This window comes from Protopterus annectens, chromosome 7.part0, assembly GCF_019279795.1.
Source record: "Protopterus annectens isolate FY-2018-M chromosome 7.part0, PAN1.0, whole genome shotgun sequence".
NCBI classification, from domain to species: domain Eukaryota; kingdom Metazoa; phylum Chordata; order Ceratodontiformes; family Protopteridae; genus Protopterus; species Protopterus annectens.
The window spans coordinates 1,380,787,869-1,380,803,856 of record NC_056739.1 but is presented as its reverse complement, the minus strand read 5'-3'; the positions used below and the strand labels follow the sequence as shown (position 1 = coordinate 1,380,803,856).

The following is a 15,988-nucleotide window of genomic DNA, read 5'->3' as shown; positions in this document are numbered from 1 at the left end:
CTGGCCTGTATCAGTTGACGCCTGGTGGTGGCAGACAGGAGCCAGTCATCCAGATACGGAAACATCTGAATCCTAGGCCTCAGGTGAGACGCTACCACTGCCATGCATTTGGTGAAGACCCTGGGGGCTGTGGTCAGACCAAAGGGCAGGGCTCGAAACTGATAGTGACTGGCTCCCAGCCGAAGCGCAAATGATCCCTGGACGCCTGGCCATTTTGATGTGGTAGTATGCGTCCTTCAGATCTATTGAGCACATCCAGTCGCCCTTCTGTAAGAATGGAAGGATCGATTGAAGCGTGACCATTCGGAACTTTTCCTTCTTGACAAAGGTGTTGAGATGGCTTAGGTCCAGAATCGGCCTCCAGTCCCCTGTTTTCTTTGGAACTAAAAAGAACCTTGAGTAAGTTCCGAATCCTATTTGGTCCGCTGCGACTGGTTGGATGACTCTTTTCTCTAGCAGCTTTGCAATTTCTGTAGCTGCTGGGTCGCAGATGGGGTGGTACATCTGGGAGTTTTCTTTGGAATGGGGTGGATAGAAATGGGATTTTGTAACCTCTGGTAACAACGCTTTTACCCAATTGTCTGAAGAAAGGTTTTGCCAGGCCTGTGGGTATAAAGCTAGCGACCCCGACTGCCTCCAGAGCAGGACAGTCGGGCCTCCTCTCAGGAGTGCTGAAAAGGTTTGCCAGGAGGTTATCCCTGTCACCTTGGTTTTATGGACCCCTCTGCCGCCAGGGCGGCGTCTTCCACCTCTGCCCCCTCTGCCTCTAGAGGGCATCACCCTGTGTGTTTGGGAAAGATCCTTGGGGTTTTAAACCACATTTTCCCACCACGCTGCCCTTTGGGGTACGGTCTGGAAGGGTGGAAAACAGACTCCGACAGCAGACAGAGTCTTTCCCTCCTGTTCACACCGGTAAGGGTCTCCTTTACTTTAGGGCCAAAAGTGTGGCTCCATCAAATGGGCGTCCGTGAAGGAAGACTTGAAGGCTTCCGCAAGCGAACATAAGCGCATCCAGGATTGCCTACGAAGAGCAATCGCTGAAGTCTGCCCTACTCGATCCCTCGGCTGCGTAAGATATCAGCCTCATGGACGAGTTTACAATGGATGTAAGGGTGTTGAGATGTGCTGTAACTTTCTCTGAAACAGCAGCATCTGTAGTACCCTGGAGGGTATCTCCCAACTCTTTGACTAGATCCCTCTGTAAGCGTGTAAAATGAGTCAAATAGTTCAGGGAACGCAGAGAAAGCCGCTGAACTGAAAATGCGCTTCCGTATCTGTCCATGGTCCTAGAATCTCTGTTAGGCGGATGGACAGATGAGGAAGACTCCGACATCTCCTTTTTCGTGGCTGCTGCCACCACCATGGCGTCTACTGGAACTCCTTTGGTGAGGTAAGCCTTGTCCTGTGGTGCCGTAATGTACTTATTAGGCTTCCTAGGGACTGGTTCCACTGTCAGGTGTCTCCCACGCCTTCGTGCAATCAACTCCATTAACTCATCAAGGGCGGAGTGACCCAGGAGGAGGAAGGGCGAGCACCAAATGCCTTCAGCAAAACTGACTCATCCTCAGAAGGGGGGAGGGATTGCCAGTCACCTCTCTGTTTTAGGATCTCCAAAATGTCAGAAAAGGAGACATCTTCTGAAGGTGACTTAGGGGACCCTTCTGACTCATCCAAGTCAGTATCGGATGTCAAAGATTCTTGTGGAGAATCTAAGTGTCTCCTCTTACACAATCTTTTCCTAGGGACTTCTTCGTGGGAACATCCAAGAAGCCTCCGAGGAAGAGGGGCACCCTCCAGGGGTGGCTGAGACACCGGTGCTCGACGCTTGGATGTAGCCGTGGTGCAGAGGAGGATAACGGTCCTTTGTGGGGAGGAGAAGCTGTTCCTGCTGATGTGGTTGTCTGGGTAGACAACATCTTCCTCATGAGGTCGAAGGCCCCCGGGTCCCGAGTCGAGGTATCTCCCGGTTCAAGAAATGGGAAGAATCCCAAACAGGAACCGAAGGCACCGACCCGAGGACGGAACCGAGTCGATCCGCCGAGGCTCGAGAGGAGTGTCGGAACCGAAACATCAGTCCGACTCGGTCCCGGAACCAAGGATGGATCTTCGCCCGAGACTCCAGTACCGGATCGGATGGAGTCGAGGTGAATGGTGCCGACCGAGAAAAAGACGGTTCTGGCACCGAGGGCTCCACAATCATCAGTTCAGCTTCTTCCGGCTCCGAAGACTGGACAGGTCTCGGAGGAGGAACAGATGGAGATAGTGGCAGGCCTTCAAGTCTCGACATCAACTGAGAGGAGACCGAGATAAGCTTGGATAAGGCCGTATTCTCCATCAATTTCTGCACCACACGGTCCACATCGGTGTCGGAGAGGGGCCTGGAAGAACGAGTCGAAGGAATCGAAGACGGAGCCGACCTCAACAGAGTCGGTGGAGGAGCTCCGTCACCGGTTCCAAGACTCGAGGCTCGAAACTGCCAACAGTTGAACACTCGGCCCCAAGTCTGTGGAACCGGTGATCTAACTTTACCGAAGAGCTGGGAGCCGATGACTTGGGCTCCGACGTCTTCGATTCCTTCGAGGATTTGGATGCCTGGTCTGAAGCATCCAGAGCCTCCTGGAAAGAGGGTTTCAATAAACCTCTATCCATCAGTTTCCTGCGCCTATCTGTCATGACCCTCCCACTAAAAGAGTGACAAATTGAACAGTCCTCTTGTAAGTGGAGAGGGCCAAGGCAGTAGACACAGGAACTGTGGTTGTCTGTGACCGACATCTTTTGGCCACACTGGCAACGTTTAAATCCAGATTTCATTTTCTCAGACATTTTGTAGTAAGAGAAAAAAGTCAAGTCCAGTAAAGTAGTCAATCCAGTAAATATGTCAGTCCGTTTGTCAATCCAAGTAGGGGTGGTAGGCCCCGAAAAACTCTATACCAGTTAAAAGAAGTTAAACTAAGTTAACGGTCGAGAATTTCTCTACACACACACCATACACTAAATACAGTAACAAGTAATTTTTGAACAAGTTCTCCTAAAATTTAACAAAAAGAAAGTTAAATCTTATCTGAAGATGCTCGAGCTAGCCTCCAGCGATGCGAATGCAGCAGCGGCAAACTAGATCTGAGGTAAAGGCAGAGGGGGATTGTGGGTATTAGATGTCCTCGAGCTTCTTCTCGATGCAGAGCTTGCAGTCGGCCGGCACGGAGCCGAGGATCGGCTCCGAACCCATGTGTAAGAACAAAGGCGAGATTGAACACTCTCACATCATAAATTCCTGATACTGAATCATGTGGAATTGACAGTTCAACGCCCTAGCTGAAAGAGTAGCAGAAGTGTAAACTTTTTTACCCCATCTCTCTAAGGCCCTAGATTCCCTTTCAGAGGGGAGGGGGTTTTTGGTAGAAGAAGCTGCTACAGCCTTGGGTCCCTGGGAGATAGTTTCGGGATCTGCAAAAGGGGCCTTATACAAATGATAATGAGTGTCCGGAACCCTGTAGTACCTATCGGGCTTAGCAGGGGCCGGAGGAAGAGAATCAGGAGCAGTACAAGCATCATTAAAAGCATCATCCACAACAGTAAGTACTGGAGGAATGGCTAAAGGCCTATGCTGTGGCAAATGCAAAAAGGTTCTAAGCCTTTTCCTAGAGTCTGAAAAATCCTGGCCCTGCCATTGAAATTGTTCCCTCATAGCATGCAAGGTTTCCCCAAAAGAAAATTCTTCAGGCGGAGAGGCAGAAGGAATGGAGTCTTCTGCATCAGAGTCCTCATAAGGAGAAAAGGGGCCCTCTGGAGGGTTTGAATTATCTGACTCATCAGAGGAGCCATCCGAAGAAACTGTCTCAGGGGGCTCTACTCTAGTCCTCTTCTCTGGAGGTGGGTGAGAGGCCCTGTCTGGATGTGGTTGGGATCCCCGGATCAAAGAAATGAGATCCTCTGCTAGACTAAGCATTTGTGAAATGGAACTAGGCCTGTGAGAGGGGGTCTTAGCAGGCACAGATTTGGTAGTTTTTGCTGCTTTAGCCCTGGCAAAGGCCTTAATAGACATGGATGCAGGAGGCCTAGCAGCTCCACGTGCAGGGGTAGAAATATCCGAAGGGATAGTATCAGATAAATCCTGCGAACCTGCAAGAGCAGGTGGGATTTCAGTAGCAGATTCAGCCAGGCTGGAAGAGGCCTCGGTAAGTGGTAAGCTTTCGGCCGAAGGAAGAACCGTGGACTCGGTTTCAGCCGAAACCGAGACTCGCGGTTGGCTTAACCACGGTTTCGGCCGAAACCGTGGACCGCGAGTGTCGGTCCTTTTCCTGCGCTTTTAGAAATTTGCGTAGTCGGAGTATCCGACGGCATAATTTAAGCAAAATCGGAGCCGAAAACTCTTCAGCAAATTCGACCGACGCCTAAGCGCCATCGGTTGAAAGAAGCACAGGCTAGACAAGCTGCTACGTCGTGGTCTGGGCCTAAACAAGGTAAGCAGTAAGAGTGGAAATCTTTATGAGGTATTTGTTTCCCACAAGTTAAACAGTTATTCACTTTTTCTGACATCGGCTGAGGCAAGAAAGAGCTTTTTAGAAGTCTTCGGTACTTGTAGTAATCTCTGGTTCTGACCGACCGGCACTTGCGAACAGCTTCTGCTTCGGGCGCCACGCGGCAAGAAAGACTGGGGAAAATGGCATCGGCTGATGCCTTTATACCCGAAGAACTGCCGCTATGACGTCGGGTGAAGTGCGACACCAGCCGAGGCCAGACCCAGACTTTGGAATCTGGCCGACCGAAGGGCTGCCTGACGACAGGACAACCCATTTGTAAGGACTGCAGATGCATCCTTGAAGGACATCGGGGTCAGACAAGGGTCCGATGCCACTCGTCCCCTCGGAGCCGACAAGGGAAGCCAGATGACCGGATCCCTCCAAGGACGGTCTCAAGGAGGAGATAGGAGTCGAAGATGATGGAGCCGAAGGGAGTGGTATCGGCTCCGAAGCACCAACAGTCACAGTTCCAATAAGCTCCGGCTCCAAGCTCTGAAGGAGAGTCGAAGGAGGAATTTCTGGAGGGTGTGGAATAGCGGTCATCTGCTGAGACGGGCTATGAAGCATCTGGGCCAGTGCCTGTGATTTCAGCAGTCTACTCACCACTCTCTCCAAGTCATGGTCTGAGAGTCTGGAAGACCTTGAGGATCGGCTCCGATGGCTCCGCTCCGAAAGTAAAGGAGAGGCCGGAGCCGAATTAATAGATTCCAGCGACGGAGATATGGATCTCTTTCTCGACGGAGCCATTGGAGCCGAAGAACCTTCGGTTCCAGTTGGAGCCGACAACTTGTCGGCTCCGAGCTGAGTCAGAGATGTGTCGGCTCCAGCCGGAGCTGACACAGGCATGGAAGCAAGAGTATCTGCGCCAATTGGCGCCGATACCGAACCTTCAGAGAAGGAAGGATCGGCTCCAGCCGGAGCCGATCTCGACTCTGATGGAGTCGGATCCAAGGACGAAGGCTTGGACACTGAAGGCTGGGCCTTGGGAGGCTTTGAGGGCTTCCCCGAGCCGGACTTAGCCGGGGAGCTCTCAGGCTTTAATAAGCCCCTGAGAATGAGTTTGTTTCTACGTTCCTGCAGGACTCCCTGGCTGAAGGAGTGACAAATAGCACAGGAGTCCTGCAGGTGTAGAGGTCCCAGGCAGTAAATACAAGAAGTGTGACCGTCTGTCAGAGACATCTTCTGACAGCACGAGTCACACTTCTTGAAGCCTGAGATCCTAGCTTCTTTAGACATTACTGAGTGTCTACACACACACACTCAGTCCAAAAAATTAAACTAGTTTGATTAAAAGAAGTACAGGGAAAAAAACACAGACACACACAACAAACCCTGACAGGAAAAAATAGGAGGGGTAAGGACCTAAGGCCCGACTAGCAAAAGATATAAATAAAGGTATCGGGACATTAACGGGAATAGGGCTAAGTGATCGAGGAATTAACTAAGTAAAATATATATAAAAATAAGGTAATGGGGTGGACTAAAGTCTTAGAAAATTTCACTTACCAGGAGCTGGTAAAAAGTTACCTCATGAGCGAAGCGGCAAACGAGATCTGGGTAATCATCGCCTTGCATCATGGGATATAGGGCTGCCTCAAGCTGGTGGAAGTGACTTTTGAGCTTAGCAAGTGCCGAGTCGGAGCCGAGGATCGGCTTCGAACCCATCCAGCAAGAATGAAGGCGAGACTGACAACTTAACATCCACTGCTTACCGTCGCGCAAAGCCGCGCACACCCGCTCACAACTGCTTAAAAGTGCCTTAATCACTCCGTATCCAACGTCCCTTGTTCTGCCCAGCAACAAAATAAACGGCCTCTACAAGGCTCGAAACCAGGACCCTGCACACCACAGCCAATGTGATTTACCACTAAGCCATGGCAGATATACAGACATCAGATGTTATCACAAACCTATCATCCAGCACAGTCATTCAACAGTATAGGAAATGTATTTCATTATGTATATGTATGTGTGTGTGCGTTTATGTCCAGATATATATACATACATAGATATAGACATATATAGATATATCAAGAACATACCATGTGACAACAAAGCATTAAAAAGAATGAAAAGGGAGACACCAGCAACTCCTGTATTATGTAGTGGTGTTGTCCTATGTAATATCAAGACTCCCTCAGACAGACATGTGTCATTAATACACACAAACATTTGCACATTGCCCAAATACATTACTTTGAGCATTTTATTTACATTAACAAAACAGTTCCTGTCCAATCATTATGTGAGAACAGTACTCTTTCAAGCTGCTGTGTGCAACATCATCATCACTAAACAGTTCAATGGTGTAACCATAGAGGGACCGGTAGTGTTGTGTGTACAATGGGGGCGTCTGCATCACATGTACCTGGAACCTTTAGGAATCATGTGCATACCAGGATCGTGTGCCTGAGAGAGGGGTGAGGACACAAGTAGTATGTTGTGATGCAAATGAAAAAGGTTGCATGTGTCCAGTGGACACGTGTGTGAAATGGACAGCTATGTATAGGGCAAAATTTCTTCTGGGAACAGAATGGCCTTTTGTTTCTGTTTTCGTAAGGTGAGAGTAGGATGTTGGAAGAGGAGAGTAGGTATGCACGTGGAGGATAGGTTGGGTAGGATGTCAGACAAGACAGCATACAGGAGGCGGTACATGACACATGGGGGGGTACACCTTGGACGGGAGGAGTGTTTGGCAGTCAAGCTCATGAGCCCCCAAATGGAAACAGTGGGACGGAGGTCCCCACCCATGGGCAGCCACCACTGCACCTTCACAGCCGCAAAGGTGGCTGTGCTGGGGGCTGTCTAGGAGGGGCAGGCTCACCCTCTAATTGTGCCACTCTGCCCTCAAGCTGGTGTAGCTGGCCTCAGAACCCCTTATAGAGCCCCCTATGCACCACGGCCTGAACTGTATGACGGCTGATATGTTCCTGTCTGGACCTGCTCCCGGGGGGGGGGCAAGCCCCATCCTCAGTGGTGGTTCCACCAGAAGGTGGTGCAGAGCCAACAGAGGTGGAGGTCCAACACTGGGCCTCAGACGTGCTGGTGCCCTGTGCCATGGCCTGCTGAAGTGGGACAGGTGATTCCGCCGGGACCTCCAATCCCATACAACCTATGGTGTTGCAGTTTTTTTAACAGAGATAAGGCTTAGTAATGGTCAACAGCATTCAGGATTACTTATAACAGCATGCATAGATATCACCATCAACCCAAGGCAACAGATGTCATACATTTGCAGAGGCAGCACAACACATGCATATATACTGCATGACATCTGTCCAAAGTGTAGATGACTTGTGACTGCAGCTATGAACAGTGGCCCATTATTGGCATGTCACTGTGATAACCTCAGACAGTGACTGTCATACTACTGTTACATGTGATGGATGTCCAATCTGGGATTCGACGGCAGTAACTCTCATCACTGTCACCATGTACTGACTGCAATCCTCACACTATGCTTTTGCAGTTCACAGATGTGTGTCCTGTGAGTAACACAAGAAACAAATGGTTCCATACACTGACCAGTCCACAGATGACCCTACAAGATGGGGGTTTTCTTGTCCGTTATTACAACATGCAAACTAGCCATTACCACACACAACCTGTTAAATTGGCAGTAGTCTGAATGAAGCATAACTACACTTACATGCTGCAGTCATGTCTGGCAAATCACCCTCCTGTCTTTAGGCTAATTTCCACTGTGTATGTTGTTTGAGGAATATCCAGATTTCATCTGTGATGCTGTTTACCAAACACCAGATCCAGGTTCCACTCACAGCAACTGTCATGGGCAAACACCAACATGATTTGCTAGATATTGTACTGTGTTTCCATGCAATTGGCTATAGCACCACAGCTGTTCCACATGCAATCAGCTAGAGGAGGACTGCAATAGGTGCAGAGGCCATCAGCTGATCATGACCATCGCTTACAAAACACAAGCTACTGCTGAGCAGGTGTACATCTCCACATCCACCAGAGAGTGTGTGGGAGGGACAGACAGAGGCAAGGTACATCAGAGAAGGGCTGGGAGACTAAAATCTAAGCATCTTCTGTCACACACCTACTAGTACAAGGGTTCAAACCCCTGACTGACTAGCCATTACTATTACAAGTACACGCAGTTACTCCATGTGCCACATAGCTGACATGTTGGTGTGCTGTAAGAACATATATGTGTGCTAGTGAGCGACATCTTCAACAGAGATACAGTAGACATACATTAGGTGTAGCACACATGGCTGTCCACATGAACAGATGACACTGTCAACATAACCACACTCTCTAAGGGACTCAGACACATTGGCACACTTTGGCAGGCTCTTAAATATACTTCCTAACTACTTAGTTTGCCACACTACAGTAATGCACATGTATTACATGCACCACATGGGTTATCCTGAGGTTCTATGTGCTAGGGCATGTGAACGTGCCTGACATCAGTCAGTATGCCAATGGGAGTTATACTGGGTGTGACTGTGGTTGGGAACATCATACCCCACATGCAGACACAAGGTGCCAGTACTGACATGCATGTGTGCATTGCTTCATGGGTGTGCAGTGGTTAGCTGTGCAAGATGGCTGTACAAAGCTGGTTGAGGGGTAATCCTTGGCATCAGCCCACCTGACAGTGGTCTGCAATGTGTTTTAAGGGTGTAGTGTCTGCAATGTTCCACACAGATGGGTATTGTATTAACCTGCCTGTCATCCTAGTTACTATTGTGTGTGGCCATTGCTTTGCAATGCATGCCATGTCTGTGCTTGATATTCCTTGACATGGACATTGCCTGGGATGTGCACGTCCCACATTAATGTACAGTGACATGTTTAAGTGTACCTGGTTTTCCTGGCACATGTTATGTACACAGGCTGTTATCATTGGATGTGTCAATCCTGGCCTGGTGTGGCAGGACCTGCTAATAGACAGCAGGTTGACCCTGCACCTGCACTGATAGCATGATACAGGTATTCCCTGGTGTCAGTGGCATCTGTCCATACAGGGCATGTAAGGCATTGTATGTCCTTTGTGGATCACATTTGATGGCACCACATATGTTGCAGGCGTCCAGTGGGGAACATAGTGAAGGTGCATTGTCTGCAGTTATGTGCCTATTGTACTGGTGGACAGGATGCCATGCCCTCTGCAGCCCACTGCAATCACGCCATGCCTACTATCTGCCAACAATGTGCAGGGAACTAGCAACATAACGGGATTTTCTAGGCAAGTATGTTTGTGTATGACACATGGGTTCAGACCGTATTCTGGGTAATAGTAGGGTGGGTTACTTTGTTCACCAGGCCTTTTGCCAGATGTAGGGGTATGGCTTGCCAACCCAGTCTCTTGGCTGACTGAAATCTGTAATCCTCGTGAGGTGGACATTGTGACATATAATATGGCCACCATATAGGAAAACTACAAAACTCGCTCAACATGCCCAGTGGTTAGACACTCACAGCCACCTCCACACAGGCTCCGACTGACAAATACATACACATACCTGCCATGTCTTGGAATAGAACTCTTACCTAACTAGTTTATTACAAACAGCATTACGCAGTTATAGCACATGCTACGGAGATTACTGGGCTACCCCATCCCCAAAGGTGCATTTCACAAGGAATAACATCAGCAGGTTCACCAAAGTAGGGCATTTCAAATTTCCTGCAAGTGAGTAGCCCAAAATGCATTGCTCACAAAACAGACAGTGAGACACACAACACATCCACAACTGACATGTGTGGGTACAGAACCCATGACCAAGATCTATATCACAGTACTGCATGGAGATGTTATAGGACGCACCAAGAGGATTACTAGGGAACTCGTTCCTCAGAGGTGTATTTGACACGGAATGACATCAGCAGGATTACAAAAGTAGGGCATTGTAAATGTCCTGCGAGTGAGTAGGCTATAATGCATTGCTCCCTACACAGACATTGAAACACACACAAAACATACATAACTGCCATGGCTGTGGACGGAACCCTACCACAGTTCTAAATCATACTCCAGCAGTATGCAGTTACCCAACACGCTACAGAGATTACTGGGTTACAGCAGTCCCAGATGTGTATTTCTATGTGGGTGACATCAGCATCCTTTCCAAAGTTGAGTATGTGAATTGTAAGGAGTGTGCGTACTCTAAAAAGCATTGTTCCACTCTCAAGCAGACAGATACACACACACAGTTGGCAAGTCTGGGATTAGAACACCTATCAAACTAGTTTATCACTCTACAGCATTACGCAGTTACAGGACGCACTTGTATTGCCTAATGAGCAGGATTCGAAATAATTCACTTTACAATAAAAAATTATTTAGTAACAAACTTTATTTTTGCCACTAAACAGAAAACTAAATAAACTCTATGTAATTGAACAGTAAATCACAATAAAACAGAAAACTAAGTGAACTCTATTTAACTAAAATATGAAATTAGACAATACATTTAAAGAAAAATGTATACATCACCGATAAAGAGAAAGCTTCATCCTGTCTTCAGTCTTGACTGAGAAGCCCCGTTGCAGTCAGGCAGGAGTCTTCATCTGGATAACAGTCCTGGGCAGTGTCCACTCCACAGGTGAGGCTTCAGCCTGAGCGCAGGGAGCCCCAGCTATATATGACCAAGTTATTTACCACAAGTCATGAGAATCAGTACTTTCCCAGTGTAGGCCGGATCTTGCTAGAGCATTCTGTGGTGTTGGCCACCCACCCCAGAAGGAACAGCAATTCCTGCCAAATACAATGATTCTGCAATTTTCAAGTGTTACACTGGAATATTCCAATGACTTTGCAAGTTTAGTACTTTACTAGAATATTCCAACACATATACAAGACATATTTCATAATCAAATGTAGTGACTTTGCTGAAATCCCTAAACTGTTCTGGAACACAGCATCATTTCTCATGCCTACGGACATTTCTAGAATATAGCAATACTTCATATGTCAAGGAAGAAATAAAGAAAATAAAGAGAATGTCGAGATATAGTGAGGCAACAGTCAAATAATCACACTCACTCAATGTACCCCTCTTTCGTATCACATTCGGTCCCTTGACTATTGACTCACTTATATTCGACATTCAAGACTGTATTTGCTTTATTATAAACACAATAAGTTAAGCCACAATTCCAAAATGTCAACAGAATCAAATCAATCATTAAAATTAATATTGGTTGTATTAACCAATTTAACAATTTGGTAGTAGATGTTGACCAACTAGTAAATATATCTCACCAATTGTGTGCAGTATCAGATTTTGTCTTCTTGGCTAAACTAACCAATTTATTCTCATAATAATGCTTACTGAAGAAAACACGGTTCATATATAGGGGAATGTTGTCCACAAATAAGTCCATCCATCATTTCAGTACAGTGTTCCAGTTTGTGCGTTCTGTTTGAGAAGTCGATAATAATTTCCTTCAACACGGGGTAACCAATACTGGAATGGATACACAGGAGGTCCGAATACCAATGGCAAGGTTACAAACTGACACATTATTTTTGCATTTGTGACATTATAATGCATGAGATAACCCATACAAAAATTATCTGTGCATCTTGTTTTTTCAGAAAACAATATTATCCAATTAGTATTAGGTATCCATTTGTTAAATAATTGTCTCCATATATGTTCATTAAGCATTAATTTTGTCTGCACAAAATTCTTCTGTATTGAAACATAAGAAGATTGTAAAGTACATGTTGTCCAGTTTACAAACTTAGTAACATTTCTGTCAAATTTCAAATTATGAACTACAGAAGCATTAAATTGATCCAAAAATTCTTTCTCATAACTAACTGGCTGTTTTGGGGTATGCCAAACTGTAGGATTCCACTGTGCTTGTAAATGTATAATTTGTGAAACATTCTGACCCACAGTTTTGATTTTATTAGCTAAGACTTCAACATCAATGGCATTTAAAGTTCATAACCCTGTACCAATGCCTCCTAATAAGGTGCTATGCTATACCAAGCTTGTTTCTGTCTACATTTACCGGATTTTGGAAAAGTAACATTGGCCAAAGTGAGCCCTGGGGTGATTGTTCAATATAGTTATTTGAGAGGCCCATATTCCATTTATAATCTGAGTTGCATTCATACAAAACAATACTGTAATGTTCTGTAAATCAACTGATTTATTACAAATATCAGTTCCATTCTGGCAAAAGTAGCAATTTTTTCAGTATGTCTGTTCATATTTACAATTATAACATTTTATGTCTGTGTAAATTTGAATGATTACCGTAGCTTGTCTGTCATCTAGTAACTGAAAATAAAGATGCCCACTTCGTACCCTCCAAATAGTTAAATTTCCTTCAAAAGTCAAATTGGTAGTAGGACAGCCTTGTCTAGCAGGGCAGGTAAAATTTTCTTATGTTCTATTTTGTGTACTAGCAGCCCATCCCCACTGGAGTACTGTTGAATTAATTTTAATTGCTCTTACTCCTGGTGTTACATACTCTGCCAAAGGGACTGCATACAATGCGAAACCAGCAACAATTAGCATTGGAACTGGAATCTGAAATCAAATAAAAGTAGTATGATTATTCTCGCAAATAACACCAATTTGCTGGTATATATTCCCATTTTTCCTTTCCTGGTTTAATAATTAAAACAGTATTATCATTCCCAGTAGCAATTACTTCCACTTGTTCAGGTTGTTTATTGGTTTCATGGACCCATATTTTTGCATCTGAACTGATTTTATGCATACTGGATATTTGTTCCCTCTTGAAGGCAGCAACAGGCAGTGACTGCCGTCTGGTGACGGTGCTGCCTAACACAGGTACAATAAATATTTGGGCTACCCTATCTTTTTTCTGTACATGAACATTCTCATCTGAAGTAGAAAACAGAATAATTTTAAGTTCCCATTGATAACCTGCTTCAATAACTCCATTAACAACCTGAACACCTTTCAAAGCAAGTGTTGATTGAGGCACTATCCAAACAAAATGCAGCTGAACTGTCCTTGGCGGTATTTTACAAGCATTCATTGAATATAGACTCAATCCTGCAGTCTCAGGTGTAGCTCTAGTAGGAGCTAATGCACCTGCTTGAGTTTCCCAATATGTAACTGTTTCAGTCGTCACATATGGTTTGATCTGCAACACTGGAGTTAACAATTGGTCTAGTATTTAAAATATGTAATGCCATATTTAAATTATTTCTCCAGTTTTGCAGAGTCCCATTTCCTAATTTTCTTAATTGATCTTTAAGTAAGCCATTCATTCTTTCAATTAACCCTGCTGCCCGCGGGTAATAAGGTATATGAAATACCCATTCAATATTATGTTGTTTTGCAAAATCCTGTACCATTTTCCCCTTAAAATGGGAACCACTGTCAATCTGTATTTGCAAAGGCATCCCATAATACAAAATGATTAAGTCTAAAGTTCTTAAAGTACTTACCTGTGTCGTTCGTCGGCATGAAAAACCAATAAGATACCCAGAATAAGTATCTACCGCTGTACATATATATTGGGAGCCTTTATTTAATGGTAAAGGACCAACATAATCAATTTGCCATATTTGTCCTGGCAACTTTCCTCATCCTATATGTCCCTAATTATATGAGGTATGGATCTTTGTTGAGTATGCTGACATATTGGGCATTGTAATATAACAGTTTTGATTAAGTCTAATGAAAGTGCAATTCCTCTCGTTTGGGCCCACCTGTAAGTGGCCTTTTCTCCCAGGTGTCCACACTTCTGATGTGCCCATTTTGCCATCCCCATTTGCTCAGAATCATCTAGTATATTAGCTTCTGAAATTCTCGTTTGTTCATCTGTAACAGAATTAAACCACCGTTCTAGAGAATCTGCAGAACAATGTGCATTAACATGATAAACTGTCACAGTACCTTGACTTATTGCCATCATTTTTTTTCTCAAAATTTGTTTTAGAATGAATTTTCCAATCATTTTTCTGCCATGTAGGCAACCAGGTTGCTAGTCCATTAGATACTGACCAAGAAGCAATATAAATATGACATGTACCTGGCATCTCCTGTTTCAGTGCTTGATATACAGCATATAATTTTGCATACGGACTACTTATGCAACTCCCTGAAGATGTTAAGATTTTCTTAGTTACTGGATTATAAGACAGAGCCTTTTAACATTTTTTTTTTCATATTTAACTGACCTGTCTATAAGCCAAGCATGTTGTCACTGCTCTGATAGCTGAGCAAAAGGATGTTCCCATTTAACAGGAGAATTAGTTACTGGAATTGTTTCAAATAGCGATTATGTTTGTAATTTATTAGGCACAGATATTTGAGATATTTTTTATGTAACATGGCCACCCCTCCTATGCCTGTCTTAGCTCAATTCTGAATGTAACTTTCTGTGCATGTCCTATCTGGTGCGTCGTGTCAACTTATCGTGCATTGCATAATAGGAATCCCAGGTCTTTTATTCATTGTTACTGCTTTGCTTTTAAGTTTAAAAAACTGAACTGTCCCTGCAACCTGTACTTTTGAATTAGTCCTGCACTATTAATAAACTCTCTTCTAGTCCACACTGCCATAAGTAGACTCAGAAAATTTACTATATAAACGTTGTCAAAGCAAATATTTACTGGATGTCAATGCTGCAGAACATATTGTGCAACTTCTAACTCATCCCTTTGAACTGACATGCATCCTGGTAACTTAAGCATAATTGGTTTGTTTTGCTTTTGCAATGTCTCTATTGCAAACCCAATGTAGTACCTTTCATCCTTCTACAAACACGCAGCATTTACATGCACTGTAGAAGAATGCCTGACTAACATCTTCTGTGATTTTTTTTTTACTGTTATTTAGCAAAGTGGAGTTAGAACTATAACCCCAAAGAACACTATCTGTTTTATTTTCAAGTAAATGGCCAAAAATTGTTTAATGCAGAGACCTTTTTTTTTTTTGCTACAAAAAGTAACCGGTCTTAACTTAGTGTTCAGTTTCTGAGACGCCTCTTACGGCCAAGTCTGTAATAGCACCACTGACTGTGTGTCCTTCAATGCTGCAGCTTTCAAAACAAGACGCAATTTACTAGTGGGAGCTATTAGCTCCGTTGCCTGTGCTAACTTTTGCTTTAACATTTTTTTTTATGTTTCCAATGAATTTTTACTAATTTGAAATTGTCAAAGGCTTTGGCAATTGCAGAATGCTCCATATCCTTTTCTAGTAAGTAGACCTTCCTGTCAGTCTGATAATGATTTCTAGGAATGTTACTTTTGTAACAAGAACTGTATTTTGTTTGTATTTACTTTAAAACCTGCCTCTTGCGACTGTCTCAGAACTTTTCTCACTTGTATGTTTTTTTTTTCACAGTCTCTGACTGTATTAGAATGTACTCTTGTTATCTTTACTTGTATCTTGTAGGAATGTTAAAACTATCTTTGCTGTCATGCTCTGTCCATTCTAGCATCCTGTCGGAAACTGTAATATTAAAATACTCTAATAACCTTGTAGTTA

At 44.5% G+C, this 15,988-nt stretch overlaps 1 protein-coding gene across 1 annotated transcript in view; it reads right to left on the bottom strand.

Annotated features, from left to right (window-relative positions):
- The window catches only part of SHQ1 (SHQ1, H/ACA ribonucleoprotein assembly factor), a 2,222,560-nt gene that overhangs the window by 420,640 nt on the left and 1,785,932 nt on the right, over nt 1–15,988 (bottom strand). The gene's annotated exons all lie outside the window — the stretch shown is intronic.